General features: G+C 42.4%; 1 long non-coding RNA gene across 1 annotated transcript in view; it reads right to left on the reverse strand.

The window, feature by feature from the left end:
• Positions 1–14,916, reverse strand: part of LOC128427419 (uncharacterized) — a 204,102-nt gene extending 189,186 nt beyond the window's left edge. Inside the window, exon 1 of the long non-coding RNA XR_008333337.1 lies at positions 14,654–14,916. This is a non-coding gene — a long non-coding RNA (uncharacterized LOC128427419). The remainder of the gene's footprint in view (positions 1–14,653) is intronic.
• Between the last annotated feature and the right edge of the window lie 5,056 nt (positions 14,917–19,972).

The raw sequence follows: 19,972 nt of genomic DNA on the forward strand, positions 1-19,972 counted from the left end.
ATTACAAAGCAGAAATGAAATAAGCAAGGACCCGAGTGGGAAACGGCAGTAGCAGCGGCAGTGGTCGCGCAGGCCCCTTAACGCTTGGTTACAATGCAACGCAGCGCTACATCATGAAGTACTTTACAACCGCTAATTAACGCACACAGACGCTTTGGTCTCTGCTTCAGAAAATATACAAATTAGAAAAACATTTCCACTTGTGCCGAGGCAAGACTCGCCTGATGGGAACGGGCCTCACAAATCACTTTTTTTAGGCGCTGCGAACGGCCACGAGCGCTTTCCCTCTGGATCGAGCAGGGCCTGCCGTGTACACACACATGCAGGCACACACTCTGGCCACGCAGATTTCACACACACACACACACACACACGTCTCGACAAACTGTGTTGAGGTAAACAATCAACTGGCAAACAAACACTGTGAGGTACTGTAGTCGGACACTGAACACTGCCATTTCTGAGACAACTCCACTGAAAACAAATACACTGGAAACAAAGCAGACACAAACACACACACACAGACACACTTTCTCACAGTTGCTCCAGTCCCAACACATCATTTATCCTCTTCCAAGGCGGCCACCGAGCAGCTGTTATGAGTAACGCCACATAACATGGAACTTCTGGCTGCCAGAGCAAGAAAAAAAAAAAACTCTCCGCTGATTTGCTAAATGAACATATGACTAATTAAAAACACAGCAGAGTGTGTGTAATTAATGAGTCCATTAGGTCTAGGTAATCTCAGGGTTCCAGTGTTAACAAACTGTGAGAAGGCAGAGATGGAGGTGATTAACAGTGTGGCCACATTGGCTCTAATTAACTACACAACCACAGTCACAACCAGATTCCGTGCGCATATGTCAGTGTTGTGAGTTTTTTTATATTTTAGGTCTCGCTCTAAAATAAGATGAAGACTGTGTGTGTATGTGTGACTCATGGACGTGTGTCTCTGAAGCGTCTTAATTCACGTGACATTAAAAGAAACTCATTCTTTGCAGCATATGGCCACAGAGAATAAAACGTGTAAAAGCAAACACGTTTCAGACTTTGATAATATGACTTTATGATTAAGACGATGAAACAATTCACCCAGCCAATCCTTTCGATTGCCGTTGATGAATTGCTGATTCTAAGAAAAACAATTATAAATGAATGCAGTGAAAGATCTGAACTCTAAAAGCCGTAGCAACACAAATGGACTCTTGGTGCAGTATGGAGATGGCTTTGTCCTGGTAAACAGCCCAAGAAGACATCCGTCAGCGTGTGTTTTGTGCATGCGCTCCCCCTGTGGTGGAGGTTGGTTTCCCCTTATCACAACCATCTGCCGGGTCTGCTCCTGTTTTGTCCATGGAGATTAGAACACAGATAGCTCGGGCCAACAACACTTCACAGTGCAGAGAGAGTCTGCCTCCTGCTGCCTGCAGAGCTGCTTTCATCTCTGCTGCTCATTATACAGCAACTTCCCTGGATCAGGACCCACATATGATGCAAAGACTGCGGGCAGGAGACTTAATGCATTCCTTTTGTTTACCTTACGTCAGTGTGTGTGCATGTGTGTGTGTGTATGTGTCTCAAGTTGTTTTCCCTTTTAGGCAACTAAGACACAGGGAATTTCATGGTCGTTTCTGGAAAGTTGACAAGGTTTTTGGTTTAATTTTCAGCCGCATAAAAAAAAAACTGATTTGTTTGCAAATATCTGCAAAAGACACTATGTTTCCACCAACGTCAGCTGTCCTCTAGCTATAGTTGAGACTCAATTCAGGGGCGGCCTCCTTCAGTAGCTGCTTTTAAGAGAGATTAAGTCACAGACGCAACGACAAATGCATCCTTTCATCCCAGAGACACGGGTGGATCCCTCTCAGGTCAACTAATCCCAGGATTAATTTAGCTTTGATGACTAACCATTTTTCGAAGAGGTAATGGTTCTGGCCAGCGAAGAGACGTCCAATTGTTGAGTGTGACACCTTAACTCATCCAAACATTACACATGTTTAAAAACCAAGGGACATTAAAACGTTGTCATTGTGTCAAACTTTAGCTCTTTAGGCAACAGTAACAAGTTGGCGTTAGTGATCACAGAAAGTCTTTGTAGACCAGACCGTCTTACTTTGGTTGAGCCTTTGTGATCGCCTCCTTCTTGGGCTGGGGCGGGAGGGCTCGGCCCCTGGATTGGGAAACTGATGGTACACATGTTAAAAACCAAGGGGCATTCAAAAATGTCTTGTTGTTGACAGCAGAAAGGGCAAGGCAGGACCAGATGTCTAATTTCAGGTCTGCCTTCTGCAAAGAAAATGTCCCCTGACCGAGGCAGCCCCCGAATTGATTCATAGCTTAAATGTAGTATTCATTAGCAAATGTTAGAATGCTCAAATGAATTTAGGGAACATTATAACTTCTAACATGAGTGAGTATGTTAGAATGTACCGAGGTAAGCATTAAGCCCTATTTGTGTTTTCATCGGGAAGTCATTTAAAAAAAGAGAAAAAAAAACTGTGTGGCATAATCAGCTGCTGCTTTTGCATTTCCTCATCTGCTTTCAGAACTTTTTTATCACCAGAAGCTATTCTGAGCTGTGCATGTCCTGACACAACCTTGTTCTTACTAAACTGCAGCAAATATGTGGTCTTTTAGCAGGGAATGCAAATTTGTGAAGCATGGATACAATATCTGGATGAAAAATCTTGGTGTTTTGCAGTGAAAGCCAAAAAAAACTTCTATAAGATACACATTTGTGCTGCTGCTGCAGAGCATCAACAGAAGAATGATAGTACCTACAGAAATAACACAGGTAAAGTTCACGCAAGAATTTATATATTATATTTATATTATTTTTCATAACCCCCATAGTGCTTCACTGAATATCTGTGCATTCACGTACACATTTATGTTTGCACATGCATGTCGTCAAACCATTTCCCCCTCGGGAGGGACACGGAGTGTCAGTCTACGAGGCTGTCAGTGCCTGCTCACCGACAGCCTATAAGTTCCCCTGGTTGCCTTTTGGAATAACAACCACCCCCTTATTGAATAACCTCTGTTTCACCTAACCCCTCTCTGTGTGCCCCTCGTCTCAAAAAACCAAATCTAAGCTCAATATGAGCCCGGTTAGCCCAGTTATTGATAAATCCACATTTCTTACCCGAGCCGCTACAAATGACCATATTATAGGGCTTACAGGTATTAGTTTTAGGGAGGCCCTGACCCAAATCAAACAAGGGATACCTGAATTGCTTTTGTCTGTCTGGAAAGGCAGTGATGGAGCCACTAGCCGCAGAAAGGAAAATAGATATGGAAGACCAAACATTGAGAGGGGGGAGGTGGCGTCATCTGCAGTCATAACTAATCAATCTAAGGTGATTGCTCGAGCACTGCAGGCCAGATTGACCGCTGTTCACCATCAACATGTATAACGTTGTTGGATAGTGTTGCTGTAGCCACTGTAAACCTATACAATTACACAATTGGCATATAATTGCAGTTAAAGACTTCTTTTATTAGACCCCTTACAAGGCAGAACTCTCTCAGATATATAGATTTAATAGCTCAAATAACATATTAAGAGGTATTAGACGTTATAGTTAAACAATTAGAGTAAAGTAAAAAAACATATACTTCTCCGTTACATAATTATTAATGAAAAAGAATAACATCAAGAAAGCAATATTATGAGGCACAGTTCTAAAAATGACACAACGAACCTCAAACTTCTAATATTTCCCACCAAGGTTGCCTATTAACTAACGTGGTTGACCCAAAAATGTGCTTGCCTTGTTTTTCATTTTCATTCAACTGGCTAGATAAAATAATGGCTGCAGAGGATCTCTACCTTGAACCCATGCTTGTGTAACACAGTCCCGGTCTGGCTGCAGTTGCTGTAACAGAGGCTGAAGACTGCGGTTGAAGTGTTAATTTAGCCAATGTATCAGTACAAACATAATTTCTCGGCTAACAACACCTCAGCCTCCCACAGAGGGATGGTAGGCATAGAGGAATTGCGGGAAATAGTTTGACAAGATTTGAGACAGATGGTCGGACTACTGGAGGGAAGAGACAAATCAACTCACACAGTCAATTTGTTCAGTGTCTCACAAAGTTAGTGTTCATCATATCAATTAACTCTCATGTTCTCTTCTGGTAAAACCCCTCCTATAGCTCTACACCGCATATTAGTATAACTGTGCATTTTATTTCTACGGTAATAGTTAATCTGTTAAATTTGATTGATAAATGACACATTTTTTTAAAAGATGGTACTGGCATGTATTTTGTTTACTTTGGAGAGAGTCAAGCTAGCTCCCCTGAGTCCAGTTTGTATGCTAAGCTAAGCTGATTGGCTTCTGTTCCAGCCTCATACCTATAAACAGCCCCTCAAAATGGGTGACGCGTCTCCACTTCCCTCCCACTATCCAGACATGAAGACACAATTTCTACACAAACGCCAGCTGCCATCTTGTTCAATGGAAACCAGAGTGATCGGGGGATACAGCCTCCATCGATACATAAGCTTGACCAGTCTTAGCTGTCAAATCAAGAAGTTTCAACCTGTTTTTAAAGCATCAAATAAATAAAACCAAACTAATCAAAAGATTAGCACTGGGACAAAAGACAATCAGAGAAGAGCTACCTAAATTGACAGAAACCATCTTTGAGAAAAAAATATTTGATGCGCATTGTGACTTTTAAGTTTGGCAGGTTTTATAACTGTACTGCAGCCAGCCACCAGGTTGCCATAACAATGATTTGGCTCCACTTTTGGGAGCATACCGTCCATCTTTTTAAACATCTAAGGTTGAAAAATGAGAGAGTCAATCTTCTCATCTAACTCTCAGCGAGAATGGGGAAAACAAGAGAGGGCTGATAAGGCAGCAAAGAAGAGAAGGGAGAAAAGACTGTGCCTATATTGGTACTGGGAAACTCACAACCAGCCCTGACAGTGCACAGACCTACCTTCCTTTTATTCCATTACCCACAAACGATCTTGACAGTGCTGATATCTTACAGCTTATTTCAGCCCAGAATATGTGTGTCCACTCTGCAACACAGGAACATGACCACCTCCCGCACAGCATGTCGGAGGTCACAGGGCAACAGGTAGGAATGCAGCACCATGGAAGCAAACATAATGAAGTCATCACCCTGGTGAGTTATGGGGTCTGCGAAGCTCAGTGGCTGATGGGTCAAATAATGGGGTCATCGCTGCAGTCGTCTTGCCTATTTGGACGACATTCAATGTCAAGTTCAGTTACATCCTTTTGGCATTTTTTTGGATGTTTTGTCCGCTTTCGTTTCTGGCTCCGTCTCCATTGCAATTTAACTTTGCTTGGACTAGACTCGCTTCCTTCAAACTACTACTTCAACTACCGGAGAGCTAATTAAGCAACTCTATCCTTTAAAAGAAAATGGTACTTGATAGAGGACATACCCACAGCAAGGCCCATCAGTCCAATTATGAAGCCACATTCAAATCTGCTACATACACATTTAAATCAACGTAAACATGCACACTCATCAAAACCAATCCCCTGAAATTGTTCCTCAAGATTCACACATAATTGTCTGAAAAATCAATAAACATTTTTGAAGTTGCTCTCACTCACAATATTAATTAAAGCAAAAAAAAAAAAAATCCTGGATCTGCACCAAAATGTAATGGGCTCCTACCGAACCCATACCCCATCGCTCCACCAAATTGCATGATAATCTGTCAAGTATTTTTTAGGTAATCCTGCTAAACAACAAACAAACACAGATGAAGACAAACAACTGGACTGTTGCAATTAGCAAGGTAGCTAGGTCTGAATGATTGAGTGACGTTTTTTACATCTGGGGACAAATTGAAGAAGCTAAAGTGAGGTAGCTATTGTTGACTAGTGCTAGCATGTCCCAGCTTGTTGGCATCATAGTGCCTCAGATTTTGAATAATTGTGTTCTTGAAGGCAGTGTTTTGAACAAACTGTGTGAACTTATTGCACTGTTATTAGCCATGTCAAAAAGTAGTAAGCAATCTTTGTAGTTCACTCTTTCAATTAAACTTTGATGGATGAAAGTTGTGTACAATCCCAGAGACAAAATGCCAGGGGGGGAATGAAGAGGCCAGAACAAAGAATATGACTGACTACTGTAGCATGACCCACCAGGCTAGTGGTTAGCTTGCCAGCTACACTAGGTCATTAACTAGCCAAACCACCACGTCATTTAGCTTCTAGCGTCAGATATATATTACGAAGGTTGGTTAGTTTTGATGTGCCACTTTCTGGTGTGACAAGGCCTTTATAGCCAAAGCGTGTAAGAGGCATGTTGACTCACAACAAACACGCATATCAAACAGAGTGACATGTATAATGATGGTCAACAGGACAGCGTCAGCCTCTCCACTGCTGCCCAATGACAGTTTATGGAGCAGCCGTTTCCGAAGTGGCGACGTTGCCCTGACTCACGCCTCTGATGACTCAGTGTACAATATGAAGCTCTCATTAATTTAAGCCACTTAAGGCGATTTTCCAGTTAGACTTGTTTTCTAATGAGGCAGGGCAGGGCAATTAGGTGTTAGGCAATTAGGGTTATGGCAGTGCCTTGCTTTTTTAGGCATACTGGCATGGGCAGAATCTAACCCACTGTCTAAACTGTGAAGGAGTCATTAGATAAATAGATGACAACAAACTGAGCAGAGTCAAGGGCTCTGCACTTAAAGGGATGGTTAACATTTTTAATTCTTCACACTCAGTCTCCCGTAACGTGTGGCCACAATCATCATTTTAGTGACACTTAAAGCTAACAAGGCGGAATGAGAAACTGTCAAATGTGAACCGTTGCCTCATTGAAGCAGTCGAAAGGAAGTAAAGACAGGTCGAGGAATTCCAGTGGGCTCCGAAATGGGAGGAAAAACGGTAAAAAGAAAGACCCGTGAAAGAATAGAAGGGCAGCAACAGGTTTCCTGTTAGTATCTTCGCAACATACATTTGTTACTCTCCCCGTGTAAACCTCAGTCCTGTTGTCAGAACGACCAGTCACCGTACAGTCCGCTCTCACCTTTCAACACCTTGCACGCATGTCTAGACCCAAAAGGTGTTAGTAATGGGTTCAGAGTGTGTGTGTGTGATTCTACACTATGATTCATCTTGCCATTATTGTACCACAAAGAAATATGGTGCTGAAAGGCATTGGCTGGCTCTTGGCGGACAAATTCGACCCCAGGGTGATGCACTGTGGCCGACCTCGCAGACACTTGTAGCTACTTTAGTCCCCAGGGATTAGGAATTCGATTCAAATCCACATCACATCAACACATTTTATGGATAACAACATTATGATATATGATGATGTGTTTTTCAGATTCTGCAAAAGGCGATATAAACTAAAAACACGGTTGCAAGGTGTATAAATGAGCACTTTGACGTTTTTGTATGTAAGCAGTGATTTACAAACTGGCCCTTAGGGTCTGCCCCCCCCGGGCAGTTGCCTGCATTGCGCAGTTATACTATGTTTGTGAATTAACTGTCACCTACAAATATGAAATACTTGACTCCTATGCGACTCTCGGCTGTTCACGTATATGTCATTAGTTTAGTGTTTATTCAAATTGATCAAATAAGATGAAGTAAACCATCTTGTTTTTTATTTTTGTTGGCTATAAAGACTTTATCCAAGCATCTTGATTGATCCATTCTGCACAGACTATGACTCAGAATGCGCAAGATGGAAGCGTTGATATGTGGGATATTTTTACCTAATTTGTGGGACAGTGGGAGAAAGTGAAAACATGTCGCCCATCTTTATGTTGTTTATTATTTGCAAATTTTGTGGCAAAAAAACAGCTCCTTAGAAAGTTTATTTGCCAGCAAAAAGAAACAATGCAGTCGAGGGGGGAAATGGGGTCGATTCAATTTTCTAGTCGGTGTAATCATGCTCATCTTGAACACTTTTGAATGTCGTAGTAGCAGCTGTTCAATATCAATATGTGAGCTGGGTGAATATTACAAAGCAGAACACAAAGCGTACAACTGTGTTCACACAAAGATCCACCGGCTCACAGCTGGAGTGCTTCGGGGGAAAATCCTAAATAAAAAAAAATGGGCATGCTAAAGTGGGATTTTAACAGTAATCATATTTATTATTTGCATTATTTATACACTGAAAGTAACCCCTGGACTTTGACAATAAATACCTAGATTCATAAGGTATATGTAGATATATAGATGTGTACCCCATTGTGGTTTCAGTAGTTTTAGATTTATTTTCCAGGGCACAGTAGTGGAGTTTAATTGGCTTGGTGGCGCCGTCAAACACCATAACACAGACCTGCCCCTGATAGCCCTGGCGGAGTCGTTTTGTCTCGCTGTACCGTCACAGAAAATTCAGGTAAGGGATTTACTAAACAAAATAGTGTCTGAAAATGGGGCCGAGGGGAAAGAAAAAGTGAAAGAAACATTACGGGACCTCTCCCTATGTTTACCTTTGCAATTTTGTCCAATTTGTCTAAATTGCTTAGCTGACCTCTTAGAAAAAAAGCATATGCTTAATGTCAAAAAGCAGCAAAATATGACTGATCACCTTCATTTTGTCCATTTGGCTCCTTGGCACAAGACTCTAAATTGTGTATTCTTTCCATGGCGCCAAACCACCCGCCCTGCATTTAATTAATTTCCTCTTATTTATATGGCTGCAACGTTACAGCAGTTTAAGGTAGACTTTCCTGTCATTGGAGGACCCAGACTGTTGGAGCTCTGGTTAATAATCATTTACGACTGCTTAAATTATCTAATTTTGTCCGTCTCAGTTTTTTGTCACTGCTAAATTGAAGGGGTTTTCTGGAGCAGAAATTAATTTGTCAGGATCAGATAGTTAGAAAATGAAATTACTGCCATCAGGACCAATCCGAGAGTAATGTTGGCGAATGGGTCCTGTGGCAGGGTAATGAGCAAAATGGCTTTTATACTGCAGTCGGGAGGGCAAAGATCTAGCCCAATTTCCCTGTTGATTTGGCTTCCCATGGATCATTGCTCTGTGGGCCTGCTGTACGAAAATAAAGGTAGGATTGAGAGGGGGGGAAATGCCACCGCTATCAAGGATCTGAGGTCATTTCTAAAAGGTAGCATTCATGTCCGAGGTGCTGCGTCAAGTGTACAAGTGAGCAGATACAATCTTAATGTAATCCGCTAATTTGGGGGGGAGCAAATAGAACACAAACAACCAGGTCACGTGTATTTTATTTAGAGATGAGAGCTGCCCTGAGTCAAACTCTTCTGGACATATACATTTTAAACGCAGCTCGTGAGCTTCTGTCTCTTTTTCCTTTGGTTCCAGCCAAGATGGAGTACGTGTTTTCTTTTTCTCCTCCACATTTAATACAGCGCTGCACTTGTTTACATGAAGGCCCCAGCCTTTCCCGTAAGCGAGCCGTCAATCCATCATCTCCAGGGTGGATAACCAGACCAGGCCTGTTTCCACTGGGGTGGATGCCCCTCTGTGGAGGGACCTGGGTGGGAATGCAGAGACTGGGGGGGCTGAGTGGAGATCAGTATGGCAAGAAGGAGAGAAGGGCTGGGGACTAAGGTGGACAACTGATGAGAAGCAATTTGTGTTTTGTCAACAAACTTCCGTTTCTAGGCCTATTGTAATATCTCCATCATTAGGTTTACGTTTTAATTTAGAAAGAACTTGTGACAGAAGATGTAGAGATTAAGAAAAATGGGCGGCTGCTTGAGAGAGGAGAGGAGCCAATGGGGAAAGACAACAGGAATCGAGGGCTTTTGGTGATAAGAGCCATTGGTGTTGATGTGTTGTAAACAAAAACATGCGATTTCTGCAAAGGAATTTAAGCGTCGTGTCCTGCCTCCTGCTTTCTCCACCCAGGCGTTACCCCTCACCTGAACTTTACAGACATTGTCCTGATAGTGTGAATGTGTCTGACCAGGAAAATCTCCTCCGATTAAAAAAAATTAAGTTAAATTACAGTATCAAATTTTTAGGACATTTGCCAGAGCTCATAACTGAAATTTGATTAGATGACAGGTTTACTCCCTCAGTTATGGGAAATATGATAACACCACCTCACCTGTGATTTAGTCAGAATAAAACGATGCAGCATCTGTCAGATTGATTGACCAGTTTGACTGTGACAAATCGACAGAATCTAACAAAACTCCAATAACATGAATCCTTGTCTTGGAACCTAACTTTACATTTTTTCCAGAAACTCAATACCTGTGTTCGCAGTGAGAGAAAGTATTTAAGGCACTCAGACGAAGATTAAATGTTTGAGCCTGATCTCAGTTTACGTGTCTGTCTGTCTGTGTGTGTCTGTCTGTCTGTTTTGTCTGTGTGTGTCTCAGTGTGTTTCTCAGTGTGTGACAGGAGGCAGAAACAAGCTCAGCACCACACGCAAGGAAACATCTGATCGCTGCCCCAGCTGTGCTCTGTATTATTCCAGTGACCCAACCTGAAATAGCACTGCTGCGGCAGTTCATTTATTATAGTCAAGCCCCCAGTTTCTGTCTATGTGCGAGTGTGACACACACACACACACCCACATGTGTGAGGGGGTGTTTCCCAACTCTTTAAACACAGGCGTCAGGATTCCCAGAATCTATTTTTGGGATGTGCTCTGACCCGCTGTCTGAGTCTTTTGTTGTGTCCTGCTGAATGAGTGCGCTGCCTGGTTCACAAGGCTGCAGCATTCCCTCACCTTATACAAAGATCACCTCTGCTAACATCACAAATTCTATACATTTTGATTAACTTTTTTTTAAAGGAAAACAGCAGAGGAACTCTCCACACAACAGACTTTAATACATTTTGTTCAGACGCTCTACTGATTAAAGGAATCACAAAGAAGCTACATGATCTGGGTTGCCACTTCATTCTTATTACTTCTTTCTTTATCAATCCAGAACAGTGCACAGTCAGTACTGCATGGCCGTTCTACATATGAAGAAATATTAATATTTACGGAAATATGTAATATAATATAGGCCCCAGCATCCCCCTGACCCTCCAAGGATAAGTGTTATAGATAATGGATGCTGGATAACATAAAATAACATAAAAAAGGGTAAATTGTCTGTATCTACTGTATATAGCTCTTCTTGTGTTAATGACCACTTAACTCTTTTCCAGTACAGTTTTACCATTCACCCATTTACACACAGATCACTCACACACTACCTGCACAGCCATCAGGGGCAATGCAGGGTTCAGTGTCTTGCCCAAGGACACTTTGGCACGCAGAATGACCAGGGATCAAACCTCCCGACCAGCCGACCACATATATACATTTATTGCGTAACCATTAAGTAGTTATTCCTATTTGTTGCAAATGTTTGAGACCTTCCATATTACTATAAATGTCAACAGTTTTAAACAGTTCAATACCCTCTAACTAAAACACCTATATCTATATATCTATCTTTCTATACTCAGTATATTTTGATATATGTGTAGTTCATGTGGGGCAAGGAACATTACACAACACACCCCGCACCCCCCCCCTCTCTCTCTCTGTGGAGTGCCTGCAGGCTCGTGGCTTAAGCGTTGCCGTGATTTGTTTAATGAAGTGCCAAGCTGCAGTGGGTCATGCTTCCTCTCAGCACAGACACACAGTGACACCAGGGATATGCTTGGGTTCATCTCAGGAAGGCCTGGACTGCACAGAACCACCACGGGAATAGCACACCCAGATCCCAGCAAAATAACCTTTACAGCGAGTCTGCGGTGAATTGACAGAAAGCGCAATTATCCATATTGATGAGGAGGCATGGCCGCACAATGCATCATCCAGGTAGCAACGGGGTTTGTGTAGCATCGAAGGCGAAAAAGAAAATATTCAAACGTACATTTGTTTGCTTTTCTGGCGAAAGGAACGTGGACGGACGTGCACACACGCTACACTATACAGGACAGTTTGTGAGAGTCTGTCCCTGTTGTTGATTCGATGTTTTTCTTAAACTGCTGTTCATTTATGACTCGTATATTGTGTGATAAATCACAGCATCCGAGTGGGGACAGTTTCATGACATCATTCACGCTACATTTCCAACCGTGAGCCAGCTTTTGATTGGGGCTGTAAATCTCCTTTACCTTTCTCTGTCTAAAACACACACAGTGACAAATGTTCACAAAAGTAAAGCAACCTAGTCTGTCTATTCAGATCCATATGTAGATTTCCTGACTGGGTGAAACTGGTTGTAGACTGTGCTGCCTCCGGTTTTTCCAAATGTGGGAAAATTTTAAAATCTTTGCCAAACAGCCACATTTTCAGATACATCCAGATAAAAAGATTATTCATGATCAGCGTGTGAGACGACAGGAGGGAGACAACGACCGGAGGGAGACAACCATTGTTCATCCTGGTGTGTTAGCTTAGTATTTGGGACAGAGTCATACATTCAGTGTAAAAGTAGCCAAGAATAGTCAAGGTGATGACCATACTTAACCCAGGGTGATACAGACTACCCCTGACTGTCAGAGGTTTAAAGTTAAGCCTCTTGTTTTTGTCGATTCTCATTGTCCCTAGAGAAAACAACATGCACTCCTGGTACCTTTCAAACAGTAGAGCCCCTTTATCACTGGTAAAGAAACAAACACAACATCTGGCTTCTGTCTGCAATGAGAACGGATACAATTGGATGACTCTCCAGTGCAGAGTGAGCACTGATGCGAACATGACACCCGGGTGAAAGCCCTAATTTCTTCTTCATTATAGCAGCTTAGGTGCGAATGCTACAAGTCTCGTGATCTGAACCTTTGTTTACTTATTGGTTTTTATAAACACATTTTGTTGTGAACAAAGTCATAATAAAGAGATAAGTAAACGGTGCATATATACTATGCCAGGAACATGAGTAGTGTGTGGACAGTCTGCAGCAAACTGTGGGATTATTGTTAGAGTTTGCATTTAAAGTTTGTGGAGTGTTATAATGCAAATGTTTAAGTTACACTGTTATACACTGGTATAGATTTCACTCAACATTTATAATAGAGGTTGTGTGTGATGCTGCTGGGTTTTATTGACCCTCTGTGATATAAACAAGGTTATCCAAAGATTTCTCAAATATTAAACACACCTCTCAAGTTAGTTGTATTAGACTTTATTATTTTTAATCTAATAAACTGGCAGATTAGAGCATTTGCATGGTCATGCACTGTGCCATACTGAACCAGATTTGGGAGACATTACGCCAACATCAGCTTCACCCTGCATCATATATTGGACAGTGTACAAACAGTAGCAAGGAGCGATCAGATGCTCCTGCCTGGTAATAGGACATCAGTTCATTAATGGGGGTTTTCCCATTGAAAGCCCCGTGTGAGCTGGAATTTATTAACATTATTTCTAAAATTTAAAAAAGTGAATGGGTACATTAACGGGGTGTAATTGGGAAGATCAAGTCCAAATTTTAAGCCAGGATTTAATTTTCCCTGTAACTAAATCACACAAACTAAAATACTTCACAACCAACAGGCAAATCCAATCGCATAGGTCACCTCTTGGATGTGGAGCTTTGTATGTGCAGCAGACAGAGAAATTAAATTAAGTTTGCAGCAAAACTTCAGCGTTTTCTTCCAAAACTGGAATCATGAGGTCTGTAAATGTGGCTCTTTTAGAACCAGGCGCTTATTTCCATTGCCAGGTGAGATCTTCAGCTCCGTTTAGAGTTGCAGGAGGTTCTAAACGAGAGTGAGCAGCGCTGGACTCGTTGAGGGGTTGACACAGGGGTGTTGGAGGATACTGCCGCATGAAATCATTTCATCATTACACTGTCAGAGGGCGAGGTATTTTCCCCGTGTCTTTCATGTCGGAGGAGAGGAGGTGTGAGTGGACGGAGGATGAATTAATATACAGCCCACATGAGACACTGGTGTTTAGTCGAAATGTTCAGAATTGCTGAGAATCCACACTTGCCACATCGTCGCCACAACTATGTGTTTGTGGACAGAATATCTTAATGCTCCTCCTGCTATTACGTCCATGGATAGTTTCCCCTCGTGTTACGACAATTACTGTGAAACTTATAATTCACCCAATTATGGTTATTCCTCCATATTACCCCTGCCCTGTTTGGTCTCTCTCTCATTACTCTTGGATAAACACATAAATCAGGAACGTATACACCGTACCCCGGGAACACAATGCACTGGGGGATACCCCTTAACTATCCTCACACGTCTCAAATTCAAATTTCTACTGACATTCCAGTTCCCCAATCCTCAGCTCGGGTGTCAGAAAATCACCCGCTCGCCCCCTGCATTATTCCCGCTTTAAAGGTAAACAGAGCGAGGAGCAGGTGGTTGTGGGGGGGATTCCTGCACCGACTTGGATGCAATGTCTGGTGGCAATTAGGTGTAATACAGGATGTCAAAGCCCGCAGCCGCTAGCCTCAGATATCTGCTGCCTAATGTTAGCTTTACAGATTCAGTCTGGCACATGGATTTGACTGCACAGCCCAGGGCCAAATTAGTGAAAGCTATTACCTCCTTTCCCTCTGTGGCAAAGGGCACAGCAGAGAAATAAACTTGGCAAATCTCAACTTGGAATACGAAGGCCATGTCTGAATCAGATGCAGCACTGGGAATAGCTGTTTTTTTGTACAGTAGTGTGGTTTTCGTTGCCTTATCTGAGGTGCGGAACTGTTTGCTGTGAACAAAAACATACCTCAATGCACTGTGGACCGAAGTGTCTCTCCGAGGCTTTATCTCCGGGGCCCAGCGAGCCGAGCGCAGGGATCTCCAGCGCAGGGGAGTGGTGGTGCTTGTGCAGTAACCAGATCTGCGATATCCTTAGGAAGGGTGCACTAGTCCGCTCCGGTTCAATGCAGCACAGATGGAGAAGGGTGGAATACGCGATTAGAGCGTCCCTGAGAAGTGCCGAGGTGGGCAACAAAGTGCTGAGTGGGAAGAACAGAATAACATGTTGGCATTTTGTGCAGAGGAAGTCAAACAAAAAAAGAAGCCAAGTAAATACTGGTGATACAGATCAACTCATTATTGACATAGTGATACAAGTTTGTTACATGGACTATGAAGCAATGCAAACTGTGTATGTCTCTATAGAGGACTTGTTGATATTAAACATTGTGTTGGGGCCATACCTGTCGCTATCAGTGACAGGGAAATATCCCCTTTTACGTCTATAAAAATGTAAAAACTCAGATGAAATGATTTTTTTATCATATATGTTAAATACGGTAAACTACGAATTGAAGAGATGTTGCTGTTATCTTCCTACATGCTTATATTATATAGAGACAGTCCAAAGTTGTTTAGGGCTCTCACCTTTTATTGCCTGTGTTATTTGTATCTGCGTATCTTTGTTTTTTTTTTGTGAGCAGGATTTCGCAACACCTGCTTAACTGATTTCCATAAAATATTTAAGTGGTGCATGGCCCAAAGAAAAAGCCTTTCCTTTTCAGTATTTATTTATTTTACCATCTAAACATGGCGAGATAAAGCTTTATCCTTGGTGGAGGTATGCACGCTCCAAGCGCACTTCTAGTTTGAAAGTCGAACAACATTCGAATATATGTGTGATGATCAGTCGGATTTTCTTGCTATATGTCATGTCAAGTACCCCGAGCAAATAAAACAAAATTTGTGTTTGTTAATATAAAGGCAGGGAACTTGCAGGCTAGTCTGGTAGGACAGAGACCCTGAATTCAGTGTAAAAACCTGCAGCTCCTACATGTACAGTAACAACATGAGTGAAACAGAGGGTGCACTCCCCTGGATAAGTAAAGGGATTTAAGGAAAATCAACTAAGCTAGCCCTGAATCATTACCACACTCTCCTGTACCCCCTGCACCTACACTCTATCATTTAGAGATTATCAATAGTCAGAGCACAATTTTCATAAATTTCCATCGGGGCCCAGACTGCAGGTCACAGGAAAACAGTCGACCATAGATGGTTCTGCAACACAGGAAGTGTTACAACATTAAATGTGACAGGCAGAGCAGCAGTCCCCACGTAATCCACAGCTTCACTCCAGTCCATATCTTAACAAACCTCTTCCCAAAGTTGATGGCGTCCATTTACGCACGCTCTTATTACATCCTGTCTGTGGCTGCAGGTTAATGCATTGGTCCAATTAGGATGTCAGGAAACACTGTACCTTCATCATCTCTTTCTGAAAAAGGCTATTCACTGATATTAGTCCCAGCTTGCATGTTTCACTGAGGCTTACTGGTTTTTAGTGGCGACCGAGCTCGTTTCCTTGAAACCATGAGGACGGTCAGTGGGTCAGAAAGTAGTCAGTCAGGCTGTAGCACATTACAGAAGTATACCATATTCAGCAGACAATGTATTTCTATCTAGCAAGTACTGCTGTAATAAAGCAGCAACAGTGTGAAATGTCACATAAATTACTGCTCTGTGTTTTCATATTTTTAGACCATTTTCCACACCAACAAACCAATATTCAGTCTGACCTAAAGAGGTGGTCTCGGTCGGGATCGGGGTGAACCAGGGTCCAGGTCCTTTGCAGAATGAAAACACTCTGTTCAGACTTTTGGACCGATTGCAGGAAGTTGAGACAGCATTAAACAACAGAAGAAGAAAAGAAGAGGAAGTGAATCGCAGAATTGTTTTCAGTGTTCACCTAAACATAATGTTTGAACGATGAAGACATTCATTTGGTGCATTTGAGCATGTTTCAAGTACAGTGCCTGAAGTTGTTGATTGTTAAACCATAATGCTATTACAGTCCGAATTAACATAATGAACCGGCTCATTCATTTACACCATTCAACAAAAATTCTGCTACCAGTCAAAAAAGCAGCACACAGACACATGACGCTCCCCTGTCCACAAACCAATCAATGTCAAGTATAAGTAGATGCCCCCCTGATAGACATACTGTATATCACCATGTTCTTTAATGTGCCCCCTAAATTACAATGTAACACCAAAACTCAAAGAATCAAATATAAACAATGTAACAAAGACAGGTGTTAAAACGTCACAAATCTCAGATGATGGTTGCAATAAATGCATGGTAACAAATTAATGTAGATAAACAACCAATACAGTATATATTCTGGTGTATGTGCTAATCAGACTGCAGATGTCTGACCCTTTAATGCCTTGTTTAATGCAAATCCACAATAAATGTGTGCCCTTTTCCCTTCTTGTGAAAGTATGTATTGAACATATGCAGTATATGTAGTCTATTATATACTTGGGACCATTCCTGAGTAAGTCTCTGCTGAAATTATCACCAGAAACCTTTACCATTATAGTTTCCTCTAGGATATGAATGACCCGTATGTCACACATCCAATAAAGTGAATTTAGCAAAGCACACAGGTTAGCTGTCACACACAGGCATGACCTCCGCACAAATCCACACTGTCTGCAGCTCCTGGTCGGGGGTTTATGAAGGCTCCATGGCTCCAGACAGATAGCGATCTGATCTCGTCTAAACTCTAATGTAAATCCATTCAGAGTCCGGTCATACAGCCACCAGCAGAACAACAAGGCCTCTGAACCAGAGCCTTCGGGAGCTGCAGCTCGAAATCCACCGAAACATCTGTGTGGCACTCAAAGGGTAATGGAGAGACATTTGGGGAGCGACCCAAACCGCAGGAGGAAGTTGCGTGTCGACATTCTCCCATACGTGAAGACGCCAAAGCGTTTGCCAGGTGTCAGCACCAATCACCGTGAACAGCAGTCGCCGGGTTTCGCATGACATCGACACGCCCCCTTGAACCCACCGCGTGAAAGTGATTCGTCACACCCGCAGGTACGATAGGAAGGCATCCGGGCAGACACACGCAAGCTGCTGACCGTGCAACGCTGTGAGAAAACCCAGTTCACGGATCACCTGGTCCCCATTGAATATTACAGAATATAACAGAATATAACTGGTGTGTTTGCTCCCTGCAGGCACCGAACGTCACACATGTGAACACATGAACTACACAGGAACTGAGTGTGTGTGTGTGTGCTTATAATTGTGAGGTTTTTACAGTCTAAAAAATTATGACAAAGCAAGATCATAAGATAACAATGCACAGAGACAATGATCTGTCTAGTATATGAATGTAAAAAATGAAGGCAGCTAAGCTCATGCTGTGATTCTCTCCTTCATTTTATTTCAGCTATTCAAGTGGGCTGTCCATCATGAAAAAGATTGCTCCATAAAGTTGCTGAGGCTGAAGAACACTAGATTCTGTGCTGTGGTGTTAGATTATTATGGACTTATATTTAACTTATGACTAGAGTCTGATCAATGTAGATATTCTTGGGCCAGTAAAACATTTCTGATATGGAAATACTAGTTCATAAGGCCCCCTTAAATTTCTGCAAGAATAATGTTTTTCCCAATATTTTAAACTTAAAGCATCACACTATTCCACAGTTTTTCTTTAACCAGCGTACATTAAAGAGCTGCTAACACTAATAAAGTTTCCTCAAGGTTTACTGTCCCATTGATGCTCTTCCAGGGGGTTTACACCCCGACAAGAATAAACTCCAAAACCCTAACTCCCAGTATGCAGGGTACAGTTTGAAAGAACACCAACAAGCTGGCATGGACTGAACACCTATACGCAACTTAAATGTACTCCTCTAGTGGACAAAGTGTATATCTTCGCTCCCCCCTCACCCCTCCTTAAAATCTGAGACAAATTGAGTGAAGGCAGAGTAACATTTTACAGCTTTGTTTCTTTAAAACATACGGAGGGTGCCATTAATGTGAGACCGCATCATGAAAATGGATGGAATAGAAAAGGGGTTCTATGCCCACTTGCCCACGTCTGTATTATGGGACCAGACAGAGGGCATTTCAAATAAATACAGGATGCCACAGAAATGTACACTTCCCTCTAGGGGACCGGGGGCCAGGACTGGATCTGCGCACCTAAACACTATATTCATTATGCCAAGGCCTCATAAAGTGATTACATTAGAGCTCGATGATTGGGACGAATTCGCTGCCAGGGAGAACTTTCCAAACAGAAAGGGTTCGGGGCCTTAATGGATCGCTCGCTCCCTCTTTCTATTTTATCACTCTCCAACACCCAATTTCATTGTCAGTGTTGCTCTTTCACTCAAACCCTCACTTCCCTTCACTCGCTCTGTCTCCATTACCAGAGTGCCAGGGTGCAGCCTGCAGAGCGGTATGACGTTCGCCCAGGTGACACGCGGAAGGTCAAATAAAGCAAGAGAAATCGCCCCCTCTATGTGCTTATGATGTTAGCTCTTGTTAATCTGTGATGTTTGGAGCCATCTGACACTTATTTTGTGATGAAGTGTTGTAATTTACCTATTTTCCATTGGGCGAGCATCATTTTTGACTCCTCGTTCCTACCTGAAGAAAAATTGTTTGGAAAATATGAAGTTTTGCTTTTAACTGTTGACGTTCATTTTGTTTTATGCTACAGTATTTTGGCTTTTGTGCTACGTTGTAACGCTCAGGACCAAATAGCCTGGAGTTGTAAATGGGAAACAGGTGTAGTGTAAACGTTAAATGGACTGTACTTATTCAGCAATTTTCTAGTCGACCGCTCAAAGCGATTTACAGTAGAAGTCACATTCATCAATTCACACAGGACCCAATTGTACGGACATTCTGGTGAGTTTACCTTTCAAACATTAAGAACAGACACATCACAATTACACAGAAATCTATGGAGCATTCAGGTTGTGGGTGGTGCTAAAGGCAGCACATAGCGTATAGGAGGCTGCAGCGTATCATCCGTTCTGCTAAGAAGGTGATCGGCTGCAATCTGCCATCTCTACAGGACCTGTTTGCCTCTAGGACCCTGAGGCGTGCAGGTAAGATTGTGGCTGATCCGTCCCACCCGGGTCACAAACTCTTTGAGGTTCTTCCCAAAACCGCCCGCCACAAGACCAGCTTCTTCGCGGCTGCAGTAGGCCTTATCAACAAGGCCCGGGACCCCCACCTGACTCAGACTTTTATTCAGCCCCCACACCTCAAGGATGTGTTAAACTAACACATTATATTATATTATAC

The sequence above is a fragment of the Pleuronectes platessa genome, chromosome 21 (assembly GCF_947347685.1).
Source record: "Pleuronectes platessa chromosome 21, fPlePla1.1, whole genome shotgun sequence".
NCBI classification, from domain to species: domain Eukaryota; kingdom Metazoa; phylum Chordata; class Actinopteri; order Pleuronectiformes; family Pleuronectidae; genus Pleuronectes; species Pleuronectes platessa.